This window comes from Dryobates pubescens, chromosome 5 (genome assembly GCF_014839835.1).
Source record: "Dryobates pubescens isolate bDryPub1 chromosome 5, bDryPub1.pri, whole genome shotgun sequence".
Taxonomy (NCBI): domain Eukaryota; kingdom Metazoa; phylum Chordata; class Aves; order Piciformes; family Picidae; genus Dryobates; species Dryobates pubescens.
In genome coordinates this window covers 46,671,863-46,686,675 of record NC_071616.1, presented here as the reverse complement: position 1 = coordinate 46,686,675, position 14,813 = coordinate 46,671,863, and the positions used below count along the sequence as shown (strand labels likewise).

The following is a 14,813-nucleotide window of genomic DNA, read 5'->3' as shown; positions in this document are numbered from 1 at the left end:
TTGAAGCCATTGCCTCTTGTTCTGTATCTGCAGGCTTTTGTAAACAGCCTCTGTCCACCCTCCTTGGATCCCTTCAGGCACTGGCAGGCTGCTGTTAGGTCTGCCTGGAGCCTCCTCTTCTCCATGCTGAGCAACCCCAGCTCCCTCAGCCTGGCCTTGCAGCAGAAGTGCTCCATCCACCTGTATCAGATCTTTAGGACTACATTCTGGCAGTGTTTAAAACCTACAAAGGAAGATCATGCAGCTCAGCTGGCAAGTGTTCACCCAGTAAGCAGACTTTCTAACTGGGTGCTTGATCTTGGCTGAATCTGTTCTTCATAATCCTCTACTGGGAAGCAAAATAACTGTTGATTTTTTTCATGTGGCAGAGAACGCTGCTGAGGATCAAAGAGGTGAGCAATCCACAAAATGCTGTCTGCTTCCAGCTGTCCTTTTTCTGCTCTCTGGAATGTGTCTCCCTGACAAAGCATTCAGGGAGACAGCAAGCCTGTGCCGTTGCTGGAGGCATGGGGCTTGTATCTGCTTAGCCTAGCGGAGGAGACTTTATTACCTTCCTGCTTCCAAAGGAGAGGGGAGATGAGCTCAGCTGAGGGAGCTGAATGATTTGAGCTGCTGTCTTGTATTCACATTAGTAACTTTTTTGTTTCCATTACCAGCTTAAAAGCAGTAGCAAAGGTACCTCCTTTCCTACAGATACAGCCAGCCAATGTAAAGCTCCTGAGCTCCTTACTTGGAAGAGATTCTCTTCCTCTTGGAAGCACCTGTACAGGTGCTGCTTTGACCTTTCAGTAGCACTGTGAATGTGTAGGCAAACACTGCAGTGGTGATGGTCTGTGTGTGCTGCCAGGCTGTGCAGGTGTTCAGAGCTGATGCCTGGCTTACCAAAGACGTTTCAGAGAGTACATTCCCTGGAGGTTTTGAAGGCCAGGCTGGATGGGGCTCTGAGCAACCTGACCAGTGTGAGGTGTCCCTGCCTGTGGAACTCGATGATCCTTGAGGTCCCTTCCAACCTTCACTATTCTATGATTCTAAGACCAGCAAATGCAGTCAGTGGTACAAGAACAGAGAAGGTATCAAAGGGAGTGTGCAAACAATACATAGCTACAGGAGAGTGCTGCTTTTCCCCTTCTGAGTAGCATCTTATAAAGGGTGCCCCTGAAAAGAGTGCACAGGAGACCTTCTCACTGAGTTTGCCCTCTAAACTGTGAGGGTGCACAGAGGCATGAGTAAATGCACTGCTAATGGGTGCCAGCCTGTGCTGTGCAATCCAGTTTGCAGTTCCCACTCTGAACTCAGTCACCTTGCAGATGTGTAGCACCTCATGCAGTAGCTTTTTGCATTGTTTATTTATAGGCAGGGAAGCACTGAGATGGCTCTGCAGCCCAGATGAGTGCATGGCAGAGAAGCTGTGTGGAGGGCTTTTTGTGGAGAGAGAGAGCAAAACTTTCTGCAATTTCAGGAGCTAGGCTTAGCATGGAGTCCTGTTTCTGTGAGGGAATCAGCTGATCCATGCTTTTCCACCTTCAGCTACTGCTCTCAGATAGCCTAGAATTACTTAACTCAAACTGTGCCCAGCAATTTTGTCCTTCCTAATGAGCTGCGACTTGTACAACCAATATGTTTAAGTCTTAGGACACACCTGATGACAAAAGCTGGAGGAAATAATTAGATTTACTATTCCCTCCAAAAAAAACACACACAAAAAAGGCAGACTGTCTGAATGAGAAAGAGTTTATTGCATTTTAACTCAGCTTTCCTAATTGTAGAAAGACACCCAAGACAGGTAAGAGAGAATGTGATCAGTGTCGCGTTTGGACTTAGCATTAGCAAGCAGCCTGCCTTGTGCTTTCTCCATGTAGTCAGGGAAGCTCTCTGACAGTTTGTCTGCACCTGGCATGTATGTAAAGTGCAGCTGACAGTCTCTTGGTGTTTTCATGTTCCCTTAGAGAGGAGAGGACTTTTCCCATTACAGCAAAGCGATGGCAGCCGTGTAGCTGGCTCTCCTCGTGGTAGCCACGTTCCGTTCTGCACCACTTCCTGGTGGATGCTTTCCTTGTGCTCATGAGGACAAAGCCTTTCTCAGCCACAGTGAGCTCATCTGCTGAGAGAAATTGGTGTTAACTGAACCACTGAGCTGCAGCTTTAGCTTTCTTCCCTACTGTAATGATTTGTGTTCTGTGGTGATGACAAAGAGGTTTGCCAGTTTTATCCAGGATAAAGATTTTGGAACAAGTTCCCTGATTCATTTTTGGTTTAGTTCTGTCTAAAGGGGTTACAAGCAGCCACCAGCCTCAGCAGCTCCTGAGGATTCCTTCTGCTCAGCTCAGAGGCCCTGGGTCCCTCCAGCTCAGGCCAGTGGAGGTGGCTGCTGCTTTCCCATTTGCAGGTTCCAACAGGGAGGGTAAGGCTGGCTTTACACCAGGCTGATGACTTCAATCTTCTCTTCATTACCCTGTTTGGAAAGTCTGGCAGTGCAGTGCAGACATAATAAACAGAGAGATTGCTCATGAATTCAGTAGGTGGCACTTCCCAAAATTTCCTGGTGTGCATTTTGACAGCCATAGAAAGAGAGCTCCTTTCTAAAATTACCAGTTGCCAAACTGTTTTACATTCTGCTGAACTTCATCAATTCATCCCAGGCTGACAGTGTTTTTCATCAGGATACTTTAAATGGAGCAATTGGTGGTGGCTGTGCCTTCTGCAGAAGCAGAGAGGTGCTTGGCAGTGTTCAAGGGTCTTTGGTGGCACTTACTGCCTCTTTTTGGTCTTTTAGGTGCAATACTAACAAATACTGATCTTGGATGTTGTGCTGCTGTATGGTGTGGTAAAGACCACTTCTAAAAGCACAGCATTCTGGTTTCTGGTCACTAGGTACAGCAGAATGACAACCCATTGTGCCTTACTTCCTCGAGTCCTGTGGTAGGTTCCCCACCACCCCTTCTGAGGGAGCTTCAATTTGAAATGTACTTGACCAGAAATATCTGATCTGCCCAGTTTCTGCATGGCTTTGTTCTTCCCTCCAATGATTGCTGATTCCATGGGACAGCAATGTGTCCTTGTGGCCAAGAGAGCCAATAGTGTCCTGGGGTGCAACAAGAAAAGTGTGGCCAGCAGGTCCAGGGAGGTTCTGCTCCCCCTCTACCCTGCCCTGATGAGACCACACCTGGAATACAAAAAGTATTGTGGAAGGAAAATAGATGGCAGGGGAGGACTGGTTCTCCTGTAAAACCTCTGCATGGGGCTGCTGGCCAGTGACACTGAACCTCTGAATTCCATTGTCCCTTGGAAATGGGAATGTGCTCAACTGCTGTGCAAGCCTCTGGGAGAGTTTGTGGGTTGTGGTTTATCTGAAGATCTCTCAATTCAGGGCTCTGGCACCCTCACAGAAGTGTCTGTTCCTGTGGCACCTCCTCTGCTCCAGCTTGCCCCCAGTGCCCCTTGTACTGTGCTTGGCCATCCCTGAGCAGAGCCTGGCTCCAGCCCTGCACATCTTTATCCCAGCACTGAGGGCAGCCCTCAGGCTCCTCTGCTCCCAGCTCCAAGCCCCAGCTCCCTCAGCTGTGCTCACAGGGAGATGTTCCACTGCCTGCAGCAGCTCTGAGGCTCTGTGCTGGACTCTCTCAAGCAGTTCCCTAAGGTCTTTCTTGAACAGAGGGACCCAGAACTGGACACAATATTCCAGATGTGGCCTCAGTGGGGTAGAGTAGAGGGGCTGGAGAACTTCTCTCCATGGACTAATCACAGCCCTTTTGGTACACCCCAGGATGCCCTTGGCCTTCTTGGCCACAAGGGCACATTGCTGGCTCATGGGCATCCTGTAGTTCACCAGGGCCCCAAGTCCCTTTCCCCTGCACCTCTCCAACAGGTCAATCCCCAACCTATCCTGGTCCATGTGGTTGTTCTTTCCCAGATGCCAGACTCTAACCTTATCCTCGTTGGATTTCATTCAGTTTCTCCCCACCCAGCTCTGCAGCCTGTCCAGGTCTGGCTGGCAGCACAGCCTTCAGGTCTGAGCTGTAGTTCCTGTTGCTGCCATAGCAGCACTTGTGCAAGAGGGCTGTGGGGCACGTTGCTAAGCGCCAGGGCTGCCGTAGAGTGTGGATTGCTGGAGCCAAAGCAGCAAGCTGATGGGATCCACAGCTGGTGCTTGCCCTTGAGCTAACCCAGGCTTTGCTTACCTGGGGTACATTTGTTAGAAAACCCTGGAGGTGCCTGATACAAAAGATGAGCAGAAGCTTGGATGTGGCTACACCTTGCCTTGTAACAGCACCCCAAGAATTGTAGATAGTAAGGCATTGGTTTGGCCCTTTTGACTGTGCAGAAGAAAGCTTAATTTCTTTTAATGCAGCTTTGGAATCTTTACATTGACCAATGAATCCGTAGATTATCCAGATAGGTCACCAAATAGAATAGAATAGAATAGAATAGAATAGAATAGAATTAACCAGGTTGGAAGAGACCTTCGAGATCATCATGTCCAACCTATCATCCAACACTACCCAATCAACTAAACCATACAACCAAGCACCAAATGTGCCAGGCAGAAGGTCACCAAATCTATCTGCTGGAGGTGATCCTAACTTTTTTTGCAGCACATTTCTTGACAGGTAGCTATGAGCTGTAGCTGCTGGGTTAGTTTTCTTACACGTGTAAGTTGGACCAACAGTGCTGTGGGTTTCTAAGCCTTTGGTGTGCTTCTTGCTGGTATTTTGGATCTGAGGCAGATGCTTCTCAGCCTGCTGTTCATTTGAAGGTGATGCTCAGAGCTCTCTACCAAGCCCTTCCATCGCTGTCTCAGGAAGGTGGTGAGGAGCTTGCACATGCAGAGAATTGCTTTCCAAGCTGTGCATGCCTAAGGATTAGAGCTTTTCTGTGTTTACTCCTGGCTAATTGTATCCTTGCCATTTTATTAACATATCAGAAGAAAATCCTCCTGCCTTGTTTTCTGAAGCTCCTTCTCCCCCCTTGTTTCATTGCATTAAACAAAAGCTCTTTCAGGGTGGTGTTGTGGCTCAGAACCCCCCAGAAGTGCAGGAGGGCCGAGCCCTGTGCTCGCTGCAGCAAACTGCTCTGATGCTTTGGGGCCTGCACCTTTATGTGTAATTTATGGATACTTTGGAAAGATGGTCCCCCAGACAGAGCATGCTGTGCCCACTTGCAGGAGCAGGGAACTCTGCCCTGGAGAAGAATGGTGCTGATTTGGCTGTCAGGGTATTAAACATCTCCAGCACGGCGACATAAACAGTGCCTGCGTCGCTCTAAGCTTTCTACCAAGCCCAGAAGGAATGAAACTGTAGGGGTTTGTGGTTATGAGATTCTGGTGGTGCAAGCAGTGTCCAAGAATGTGTGTGTACCATCAGCAAAAACTAAGACTGGTTTTAAGTGCTTGAAGTGGAAGCTTGAGTAGTCAGCTGTCAAAACTATTGTAAACTGTCATGCTGCAGGCTGCTAGAGAAACTGGAGGGAAGGGGAGAGGGAAAGGGAAGTTCTGCAGTCTGTGTGTCTGGACGTCCTGGAATGGCCTAGGATGGAAGGGGCTGTAGAGGGGACCTTGGAGATCATCTACTCCAGGCTCCCCATGCAGACTCTTCGTCTCTAATTGTGTCAAGTGGGTGACTTGGTAGGATAACAGTAACGAATGCCTTGGAATCAGTCAGTTCTTGGTTCACTTCTTTAGCATTACTGCTTTTTTTTGTTAATATATAGCTAGAGAGAGTTTACATTTTTTGGATGGAGGTACAATGTGGAATGAAGGAGGCTGATTTTGTATCCTCCTGCTGTTGGTAGATCAGTAAAGATACTTCATGAATTGCAAAGTTTTCAGAGCAAGTATTCTGGCAGCCTGCTCCCAGGCAGCAGTGGGTATCCCAGTGCAAATGTATGCAGTGCAGCTGCTCGTAGCTAAGCATGCAGTTAGCAATGAAGCTCTCTCGGATGGAAAGGTGCAAGAATAAAGCTGATCTAATAAACTGTGTGGCATCTTCACCTCCCAGATACAGCACAGCAGTGTACTTGCATGCACTGCTTATGTGGATAGAATAAACCTTGTGAGACCTCACCTCCAATCCTGTCTCCAGTTCTGGTGTCCCCAGCATGAGAAGGACTGGAGACAGTCCAGAGGAGGCCATAGAGGTGATCCAGGGGCTGGAGCAGCTCTGCTTTGAGCTGAGAGGTGTCCCTGGGCATGGTGGGGAGGTTGGGGCAGCTGAGCTCTGAGCTCCCTTCCAGCCTGAGCCGTGCTGGGATTCTGTGAATAATCCAAATGAGTAATAATTAGGAGGAATTTTGCTTAAATAGGATGAAGTAAAGATCCTGGACCCGTGAGTGCCATTCTGTGACTTAGCACAGTCTGTTAAGTGCTGTTGGTCCTGTTCTTTGTTGTGGCTAGCACGAGATGAGCTCTCTAAGCAGCAGCAGCAGTTCTGTTGCCTTTTTGAGATATGTGTTTTACATAAACTTGAATTAGGAAGAACTTTCAGATTCCCATCAGCTGAGGAAGAGCTGTTGATAAAAACCCAAACCCAACCAACAAACCCCAGCAGTCAGTGGGTAGAGCACTCTGCCAAATGTAGGCCTGCACCTGGGTGCTGAGTCTGAGCTTTAACAAGCACTCCAGGTAGCCCTTGGCCAAACCTGAAATATAGATTGGTTTGCTGTTTGCTCTTGGAGGCACTGCAGACCTTGGTCTGTGTGTGTAAATGAGAACAAAGGAAAACCTCCTGAATGTTCTGCAGAAGTTCTCTCTTCCATTATGGAGCAGGGGTTCTTTTAACTCCTCACAAGATCAGAGGTCAGGAGGATGTTGTGTTCCTCCCAGGCTCTCCTGTGTGAGGTATGAATGAAGAGCGGTGCCGACTGGAGCCTCAGACTCGCTGCCTCTTAAACTCTGAGCTGTTCAGAAAAGCTCTCATTTCCTCACCAAAGTGGTGGTTTGAGCTCAGAGCCCTACCTGTCCCAGGGGCTCCAGGCACTATTTTTGCATAATAGAATCCACAGGGATGGATTCCTCTCCCTCATCCCCTGAGGCCATTCGCTGTGGCTGCCACGCAGCACTTCTGACTTCTGTCACTGGGCAGGGCAAACCAGGGCTGGTTTTGGCCTCCCAGCTTCCAGTCTGCATCAGCCCTGTTCCTCTCCTTTTCTATTGTCCTCTTTTCTTTCTGTCTCTGTTTCCATCATGTAAAAGCCAGAATCTGAGAGGAGTTCCTTAGGGCAGCACATGCAAGCAGCTTCCTCCTTCGAGTGCTGCAGTGTGATGCTGTGCAAGTCTTGCTCTGGGCTGGAACCTGCCCTTTTGTCTCTCCTTCCACTGACAGGTTTCAGCTGTGCTTCCTCCCATGGACACAGGCTCTGCTGGATGTGAGGAAGTTCTTCCCAGAAAGAGTAATTGGCCATTGGGATGTGCTGCCCAGGGAGGTGGTGGAGTCACCATCCCTGGAGGTGTTTAAGAAGAGCCTGGATGAGGCACTCGGTGCCATGGTTTGGTTGATCAGATGGTGTTGGGTGAGAGGTTGGACTGGATGATCTCAGAGGTCTTTTCCAACCTGGTTAATTCTATCCTATTCCTATCCTATCCTATCCTATTCCTATCCTATCCTATCCTACCCTACCCTACCCTACCCTATCCTATCCTATCCTATCCTATCCTATCCTATCCTATCCTATCCTATCCTATCCTATCCTATCCTACCCTATCCTATCCTACCCTATCCTATCCTATTCCTATCCTATTCCTATCCTATCCTATCCTACCCTATCCTACCCTACCCTATCCTACCCTACCCTATCCTACCCTACCCTATCCTACCCTACCCTATCCTACCCTACCCTATCCTATCCTATCCTATCCTATCCTATCCTACCCTATCCTATCCTACCCTATCCTACCCTATCCTACCCTACCCTATCCTATCCTACCCTATCCTACCCTATCCTACCCTATCCTACCCTACCCTACCCTACCCTACCCTATCCTACCCTACCCTACCCTACCCTACCCTACCCTACCCTACCCTACCCTACCCTACCCTACCCTACCCTACCCTACCCTACCCTATCCTACCCTACCCTACCCTACCCTACCCTACCCTACCCTACCCTACCCTACCCTACCCTATCCTACCCTACCCTACCCTATCCTATCCTATTCCTATCCTATCCTATTCCTATCCTATCCTATTCCTATCCTATCCTATCCTACCCTATCCTAGTTTCTTGCATGGTCTTGGAGAATCACAGAATGTTAGGGGCTGGCAGGGACCTCCAGAGACAGAGTCCAAAGCAGGATCAGGGTCTCTCATGAAGGGCCACCTCATCAGGTTTCTTACTCTGTTAGTCTTCAGGGCTCAAAACCTCTACAATTCAACTTCATTTCCCCTCTGTTTAGTTCAGTCTTCTAAAAATACAGAAGTCCTCTCCCTTTCACCCAAAGCAGGGTTGTCTGTCCCTGTCCCTAGGGACCAGCTTCATTCCTGCTATGTCACAATGCTGCTGCCAAAAAGAATTGAAACAAAACAAACCAAAGTCAGTCCTTGGCCTGGAGCAATTCTACATCAATTACACAGTGAAGTTATGTCTCTTCCCCCCCCCCCCCCATCCTGTGTTTGGAATGATACTGCCAAACCCCAGCATGTTCCATGGATTTTATCCTTTGCCTAATCTAGAAAGCTGGTTGCAGTGACATTTAAAAATCACCATGTCATAAATTAGTGACTTGGGGGGAAAAAAAGACACTAGAAAATGTCATAAAGTGTCAGGAAAATGTAAATATTTAAGGTGGCCAGCTTAAACTTAATGAAAGATTTGGGCTTAACCTATGGGGAGATCAGGAATGTCACACTTAAATATCAATTTGTTGTTTATTCAGTGAGGAAAGTGAATAATGCAGGAGGTAGGAGTGGTGCTTAGGAATGGCCACATCAGGAGCTGTATTTGGGGGGAGCTGTAAATGCACATTTTTGTTCAGTGCTCTTTGGGTTAATATTTTGCCTTTTCTTTCCCCCCCTGCATTCTGAGAGCTATAATCATTAACTATTTAGTAAAACCCACACATGAAAATGTGGGAAATGGAATGAAAAGGCAGAGAGGCAGCTTGATCCTCTTCATTCTCTTGCCTGTGTGGTTGGCTGTGGTCTCTTCATAGACATTGATCCGAAAGACCTCCCAGCTGCAGGTGAAAAGTAACTGTGTGGATTGCCTACCTTTACTTGTTCCCTGCAGAAAAAGAGCTAATGCAGGGGAAGGTAGAGCTCTGCAAGTGAAAAAATAGCTCTTTGCTTTCATTTCCCATTGGCTGCATTGAATTAGACCCAAGGTCCATCTGAAGACACCTGAAGTAAGGCAGTGAATACACAGAATACACCAGGCTGGAAGAGACCTTCAAGATCATCGAATCCAACCCACCTAAACAACTAACCCATGGCACCAAGCACCCCATCAAGTCTCTCAGTGTGCTCTGTGAGGCTCTGCTCTCCCAGATACTTCCCTGACTTGCAGAAGTGCCTGGTGCAGGGACTGCCTGAGCCAGATGTGGATCTTGTTCTCTTGTGTCCCTCCTGGCATCTGCACCATCTGATGGCACCAAGTCCTACAGCCTAGCTGTGACTGGCAAAGGTTTGCCACTTTGATCTGGGCACATTCCCTGCTGCCTGCCTTTGCTGCTGCTGGGTCTTTGGAGAGAAGAGCCAATGAGCACCAAGTCCCTGCCTGCCCCCTGCATGCCTTTCATGGGTTTAGATCTCTCTCAGGTTCCCTTGGCTCCCCTCCCTGAGCCAAAGTGACTCAGTAGTTTCTCCTAGAGGGACTGTCCCCTGCCTTACCCAGCACTGCTGTCGTGTTTGAGATTGGGCTTGGGAAAGCAGGAGTGCAGGATGATAGCACCAGGGGGAATGGAGTAAAAATAGAAACGGGGAGAAGCAGATGGGATGTGAGGAAGAAGTTCTTCACCATAAGGATGGTGAGACACTGGCACAGGTTGCCCAGGGAGGTGGTGGAAGCCTCATCCCTGAAGGTTTTGAAGGCCAGGCTGGATGGGGCTGTGAGCAACCTGCTGTAGTGTGAGGTGTCCCTCACAGGGGGCAGGGGAGTTGGAACTGGCTGATCCTTGAGGTCCCTTCCAGCCCTGACAATTCTCTGATTCTATGCTGGGGTGCAGGGATGCTCTCTGTGGTGTTCTCTGTTGCTTTTGCAATCATCCCAAAGAGTTTGTTTCTGTGAGCACTGAGGAGCACTGAGATTCTGCCTCTGACTGGTGTTGGCCAGCTCTGAGCCTGCTCTGTAGGTTAGGTGAGAGCTGCAGCCTTTTGCACTTGTGAGTTCCATTGCCATTTTTAAATGGCTTTCTCAGTCTGGGAGGTTCTGATGCTACTTGCACTGCCCTGAGCAGCTCAGCAGTGTCAGCAACCTTTCTTACTTCATTTTTCTCATCTTGTTTTCCTCTTGTGTTTTAGCTGAGTGGAGAGGTTAAAGAGGTAGGACCCCAGAGAGCTGGGGTGGTTTCTCTTCGTGTGGAGATTGACAATTTACTCTTTTTCCTCCTACTTTTAGGCAACTCTTTATTCATGCAAAATTTCCTCCTCTTTCTCTTCTCTGAAGTCTTGAGTGGGAAAGGGAGTGGGCTGCCAGTGAGAGCTTTGGGAAACACATCTAAGTGCTGTACATGAAGCAGGTCCTGCTCATGTGCATGGCTTTTTGCTGCTTTCAAGGAGCTGTCGAAGCTCATGCAGCACAACTTCCCTTTTCAGATGATGTGTTGACTCTTCCCCCAAAATTGTTTATCCACACAGCCATTAGTTTCTACTCACTTGCCCATCAAATGCCTCCAGCTGGCACTGCACTGTCCCCAGTCTGCCTGTCCCTGCTCCCAGTGTCACCTTCTTGAGCTTTAGCCTTGGGACGCTCTGCAGGCCTCCAGGCACTCCGCTTTCCTCCGCCTCCCTTCTTAGCTGCCTGGACTTCACCAGAAGCTTCTGTGCTACTCCTTGTTTCTCTGGACCTCTTCCAATCTCCTTTTCTCTGCTCTCTTTTCCTGCTTGGACTCTCATTACAGTCTGCTTGGAGTGTCTAGCTTGGGTGGGGTTGGATCTTTGGGGGAAGCTGTTGTGTGCTTCGGCATTTCTTGGTTTCACACTGCTCCTCACCTGAGGCCCTGGCATCTCACCTGAGGCCCTGGCATCTCACCTGAGCCCCTGGCATCTCACCTGAGGCCCTGGCATCTCACCTGAGCCCCTGGCATCTCACCTGTGTTAAATCAGTTCTGCTCTTCCAGAACAGACTCTCTGTGGCCCAGCAGCAGCACCAGCTCCAGCTCCTTCCTTCTGACTCTTGTATCTGCCACATGCTTTAAATTCTGAGGGCACAGATCGCCAGAGTGGTTTAGGCTGGCCGGGACCTGACCATCCTGTAGCCTTGATCAGATGATCTGCTCTTAGGCCAAATTCACCTTGACTTTTGAAGCTGTGGTTAGCAGTACTGTAGAGTTAGGAGGGAATTAATGTGGAGTTTGATTCTGGTGACAGATTTGCTTTCTAGTTTGCAGTGCAGGCTGCAAATCCTCTTCACACCAATGTGTTTGCACAGAGCTCGAGAGCATCTACTGGGCTGGGTGTCAAGTGGAGGGGGCCAAGCACAGGGATAAGCCAAGGAACAATGGATACAAACTTGAACTGAGAAGATTTCAATGTGAGGAGAAACTTCTTTACAGTGAGGGTGGCAGAGCCCTGGAGCAGGCTGCCCAGAGAGGCTGTGGAGTCTCCTCTGGAGATTTTCCAAACCCTTCTGGCTGTGTTGCTGTGTGACCTGCCCTGGCAGGGGACTTGGACTGGATGATTGCTGGAGCTCCCTTCCAACCTCTGATGTTTGTGATTCTATGAACAGAAGAATGTCATTTAAGCTATTTTCTTTGAGATGCCTTTCCTGCTGGTCAAGAGAATTATTCTGCTGAGCTGTTGCATAAACCTTCTGCTTTGCAAGACATGGCAGTGAGCAGCAGCAGCAGGGGAAATGTAGGCTGAGCTAAAAGGGTTTGTGGTGAGGGTTTGCTGTCTGGAAATACCTCTTGTGTTCCTGGGAGAGAACAGACTTTGCAGGGGCCTGCAGTACCACTGATCTCAGCAGTGTCTGAAGACAGTACCCAGCAATATCTAAGAGCAGCTGAGTTCTTGCAGAGCCTTTCGCTGTTGTTTTTGTGTTCTCACACTCTGAACGTTGCTGGTACTCAATCCATGCTCATGGCACATTGCATCAGCAGCACAGTGCACCCTTAGTCACAGCAAAAGGAACGGTGGCAGTGTGTGCTGCACCAGAGGAGCAGCGGTGGCAGCGTGTGCTGCACCAGAGGAGCAGCGGTGGCAGCGTGTGCTGCACCAGAGGAGCAGCGGTGGCAGTGTGTGCTGCACCAGAGGAGCAGCGGTGGCAGTGTGTGCTGCACCAGAGGAGCAGCGGTGGCAGTGTGTGCTGCACCAGAGGAGCAGCGGTGGCAGCGTGTGCTCCACCAGAGGAGCAGTGGTGGCAGTGTGTGCTGCACCAGAGGAGCAGTGGTGGCAGTGTGTGCTGCACCAGAGGAGCAGTGGTGGCAGTGTGTGCTGCACCAGAGGAGCAGTGGTGGCAGTGTGTGCTGCACCACAGGAGCAGCGGTGGCAGTGTGTGCTGCACCAGAGGAGCAGCGGTGGCAGTGTGTGCTGCACCAGAGGAGCAGCGGTGGCAGTGTGTGCTGCACCAGAGGAGCAGCGGTGGCAGTGTGTGCTGCACCAGAGGAGCAGTGGTGGCAGTGTGTGCTGCACCAGAGGAGCAGCGGTGGCAGTGTGTGCTGCACCAGAGGAGCAGCGGTGGCAGTGTGTGCTGCACCACAGGAGCAGCGGTGGCAGTGTGTGCTGCACCAGAGGAGCAGCGGTGGCAGTGTGTGCTGCACCAGAGCAGAGAAGCAGAAGTTAGGGATGTAACTGGAAGTTGCCATCTTTGGTGCTTTCTGTTTTCCCGAACGCTGGGTGTCAAATCCTACTCCGTGTGGGGAAGTGACTGTGTCTGGATGATCTGTTCATGATGTGTATAAAACCCCTCCTATAAAACCTCTGCAGAGCACAGATTTGCTGGTGCTGGAAGAGTATTGATCACCCATTTGTGTGGCTGTGCATCTCCTTTTGTAGGAGGGGAAAAAGGAAAGCCATGGGGTGTCCTGGGAAAGGAGACCTCCTCTGGTACGTATCCAGAGACCTGTACATGAGGTGAGCACTAACTGAAGTTAGGCAATTAATAGATGCCTCATCCAGTCATTTGTTCAGGTACTTTTAGTTATTCATTCATATATCAAGCAGGCTGTGTGGCAGCTCTGGGGAGGAGTCCTCTTGCCATCCTGATGATGCTCCAAAGCATCCAGGCTGTGGCTTTTTCCTGTTTCCATCCTGCTTGAATTTTGTGTTTGACTGAGAAGCAGCCATGGCCTGGCTGGGTGAGAGTCCTTCCTGCACCAGTGTGGTGCAGACCCCATCAGCATACATGAGATGCAATGAATCAGAAGTGCACCTCAGGCCTTACAAAGCCTGGGTGAATACATGTCACACTCTGGCTAGAAGATGGTTGCAGCTCCCTTTTGTTGTTGTTTGTGCTTTGGCAAAGCACTGTGCCAGCTCTGTGCCATTTTGCTGCTTATTCACTCTGTTTGCAAAACAGCAGCTGGCTGCTGGTTGCACTACTGAGTCGACTTGCTGGAGGCTGCACCTCCCCTGCACTTTGGCACAGCAGGAAGCGACAGCTCTGGGGACAGAACCTTTCATGCTCAGGTTTTGTATGCAGGGTCAGGGGCATGCATCAGGAACTGCCAGAGGTGGGAGTTGCAGTTAGGCTGTTGAGAGCCAAGTGGAACTGAGATGCTTGGTGGTTGATAATACCTCTGAAAGCTTCCTGCTAGGGCCTGGGAACGAGGAGCTGTTGCCTCTCAGCTAGCTGTGGCACTAAACCCAAGCTCCCCCTATGGTCAAGGAAGCTCCTCCTGTCTTGGAGGGAGGTGTTAGGAGGTCAGAAGATTCTGTAGCTGTGAGGCCAGGCTGAGGGACCTGGGGGTGTGCAGCCTGGAGAAGAGAAGACTCCAGGGAGACCTCAGAGCTGCCTTCCAGTACCTGAAGGCAACCTGCAGGAAGGCTGCAGAGGGAGTTCCCATCAGGGTGTCTAGAGACAGGACCGGGGGAATGGTTTGAAGCTGAGGCACAGCAGGGTCAGGCTGCAGCTGAGGAAGAAGTTCTTCAGCAGGAGGCTGCTGAGACTCTGGCACAGGCTGCCCAGGGAGGCTGTGGCTGCCTCCTGCCTGGGGGTGCTGAAGGCCAGGCTGGATGAGGCCTTGAGCAGCTGAGTGTAGCTGAGAGGTGTCCCTGGGCATGGAGGGGAGGTTGGGGCAGCTGAGCTCTGAGCTGCCTTCCAGCCTGAGCCATGCTGTGACTCTATGAACTAAGTCTATGTATGGAGCTCAATTAGCCCTGGTTTTTTCCTTTAATTCATTTCCTTATGCTCATGGAGTTCAGGGTTCAGCAGCTTTCTTTGCTGCCATGCTGGAGCAGGGACTGGTTCAAGGAAGACAGAGTCTGGAGGATTTAGCCACCAGACAAACTGATTTTTAGTACATTAATAATCCTTCAGGAGAGATTTGCTTGTTGGTAAGAGGTCTGTCTGCAGTGCACTCAGATGCACTTTGTGAAGCTGTATTCCTAGGATGTTCTCCAAATTGGCCTTTTCAATGAAAGTCTTCCTTGCTGAGGTGGCTCCAAGCACTGAATCTGTTGTGCCTTTTGTCAGTGCCATGTTGCAATAAGAGAGGAAGAGATTTT

The 14,813-nt window shown here is 49.8% G+C and overlaps 1 protein-coding gene across 1 annotated transcript in view; it reads left to right on the top strand.

Annotated features, from left to right (window-relative positions):
- AVEN (apoptosis and caspase activation inhibitor) overlaps positions 1 to 14,813 on the top strand; it is a 91,698-nt gene that overhangs the window by 72,748 nt on the left and 4,137 nt on the right. The gene's annotated exons all lie outside the window — the stretch shown is intronic.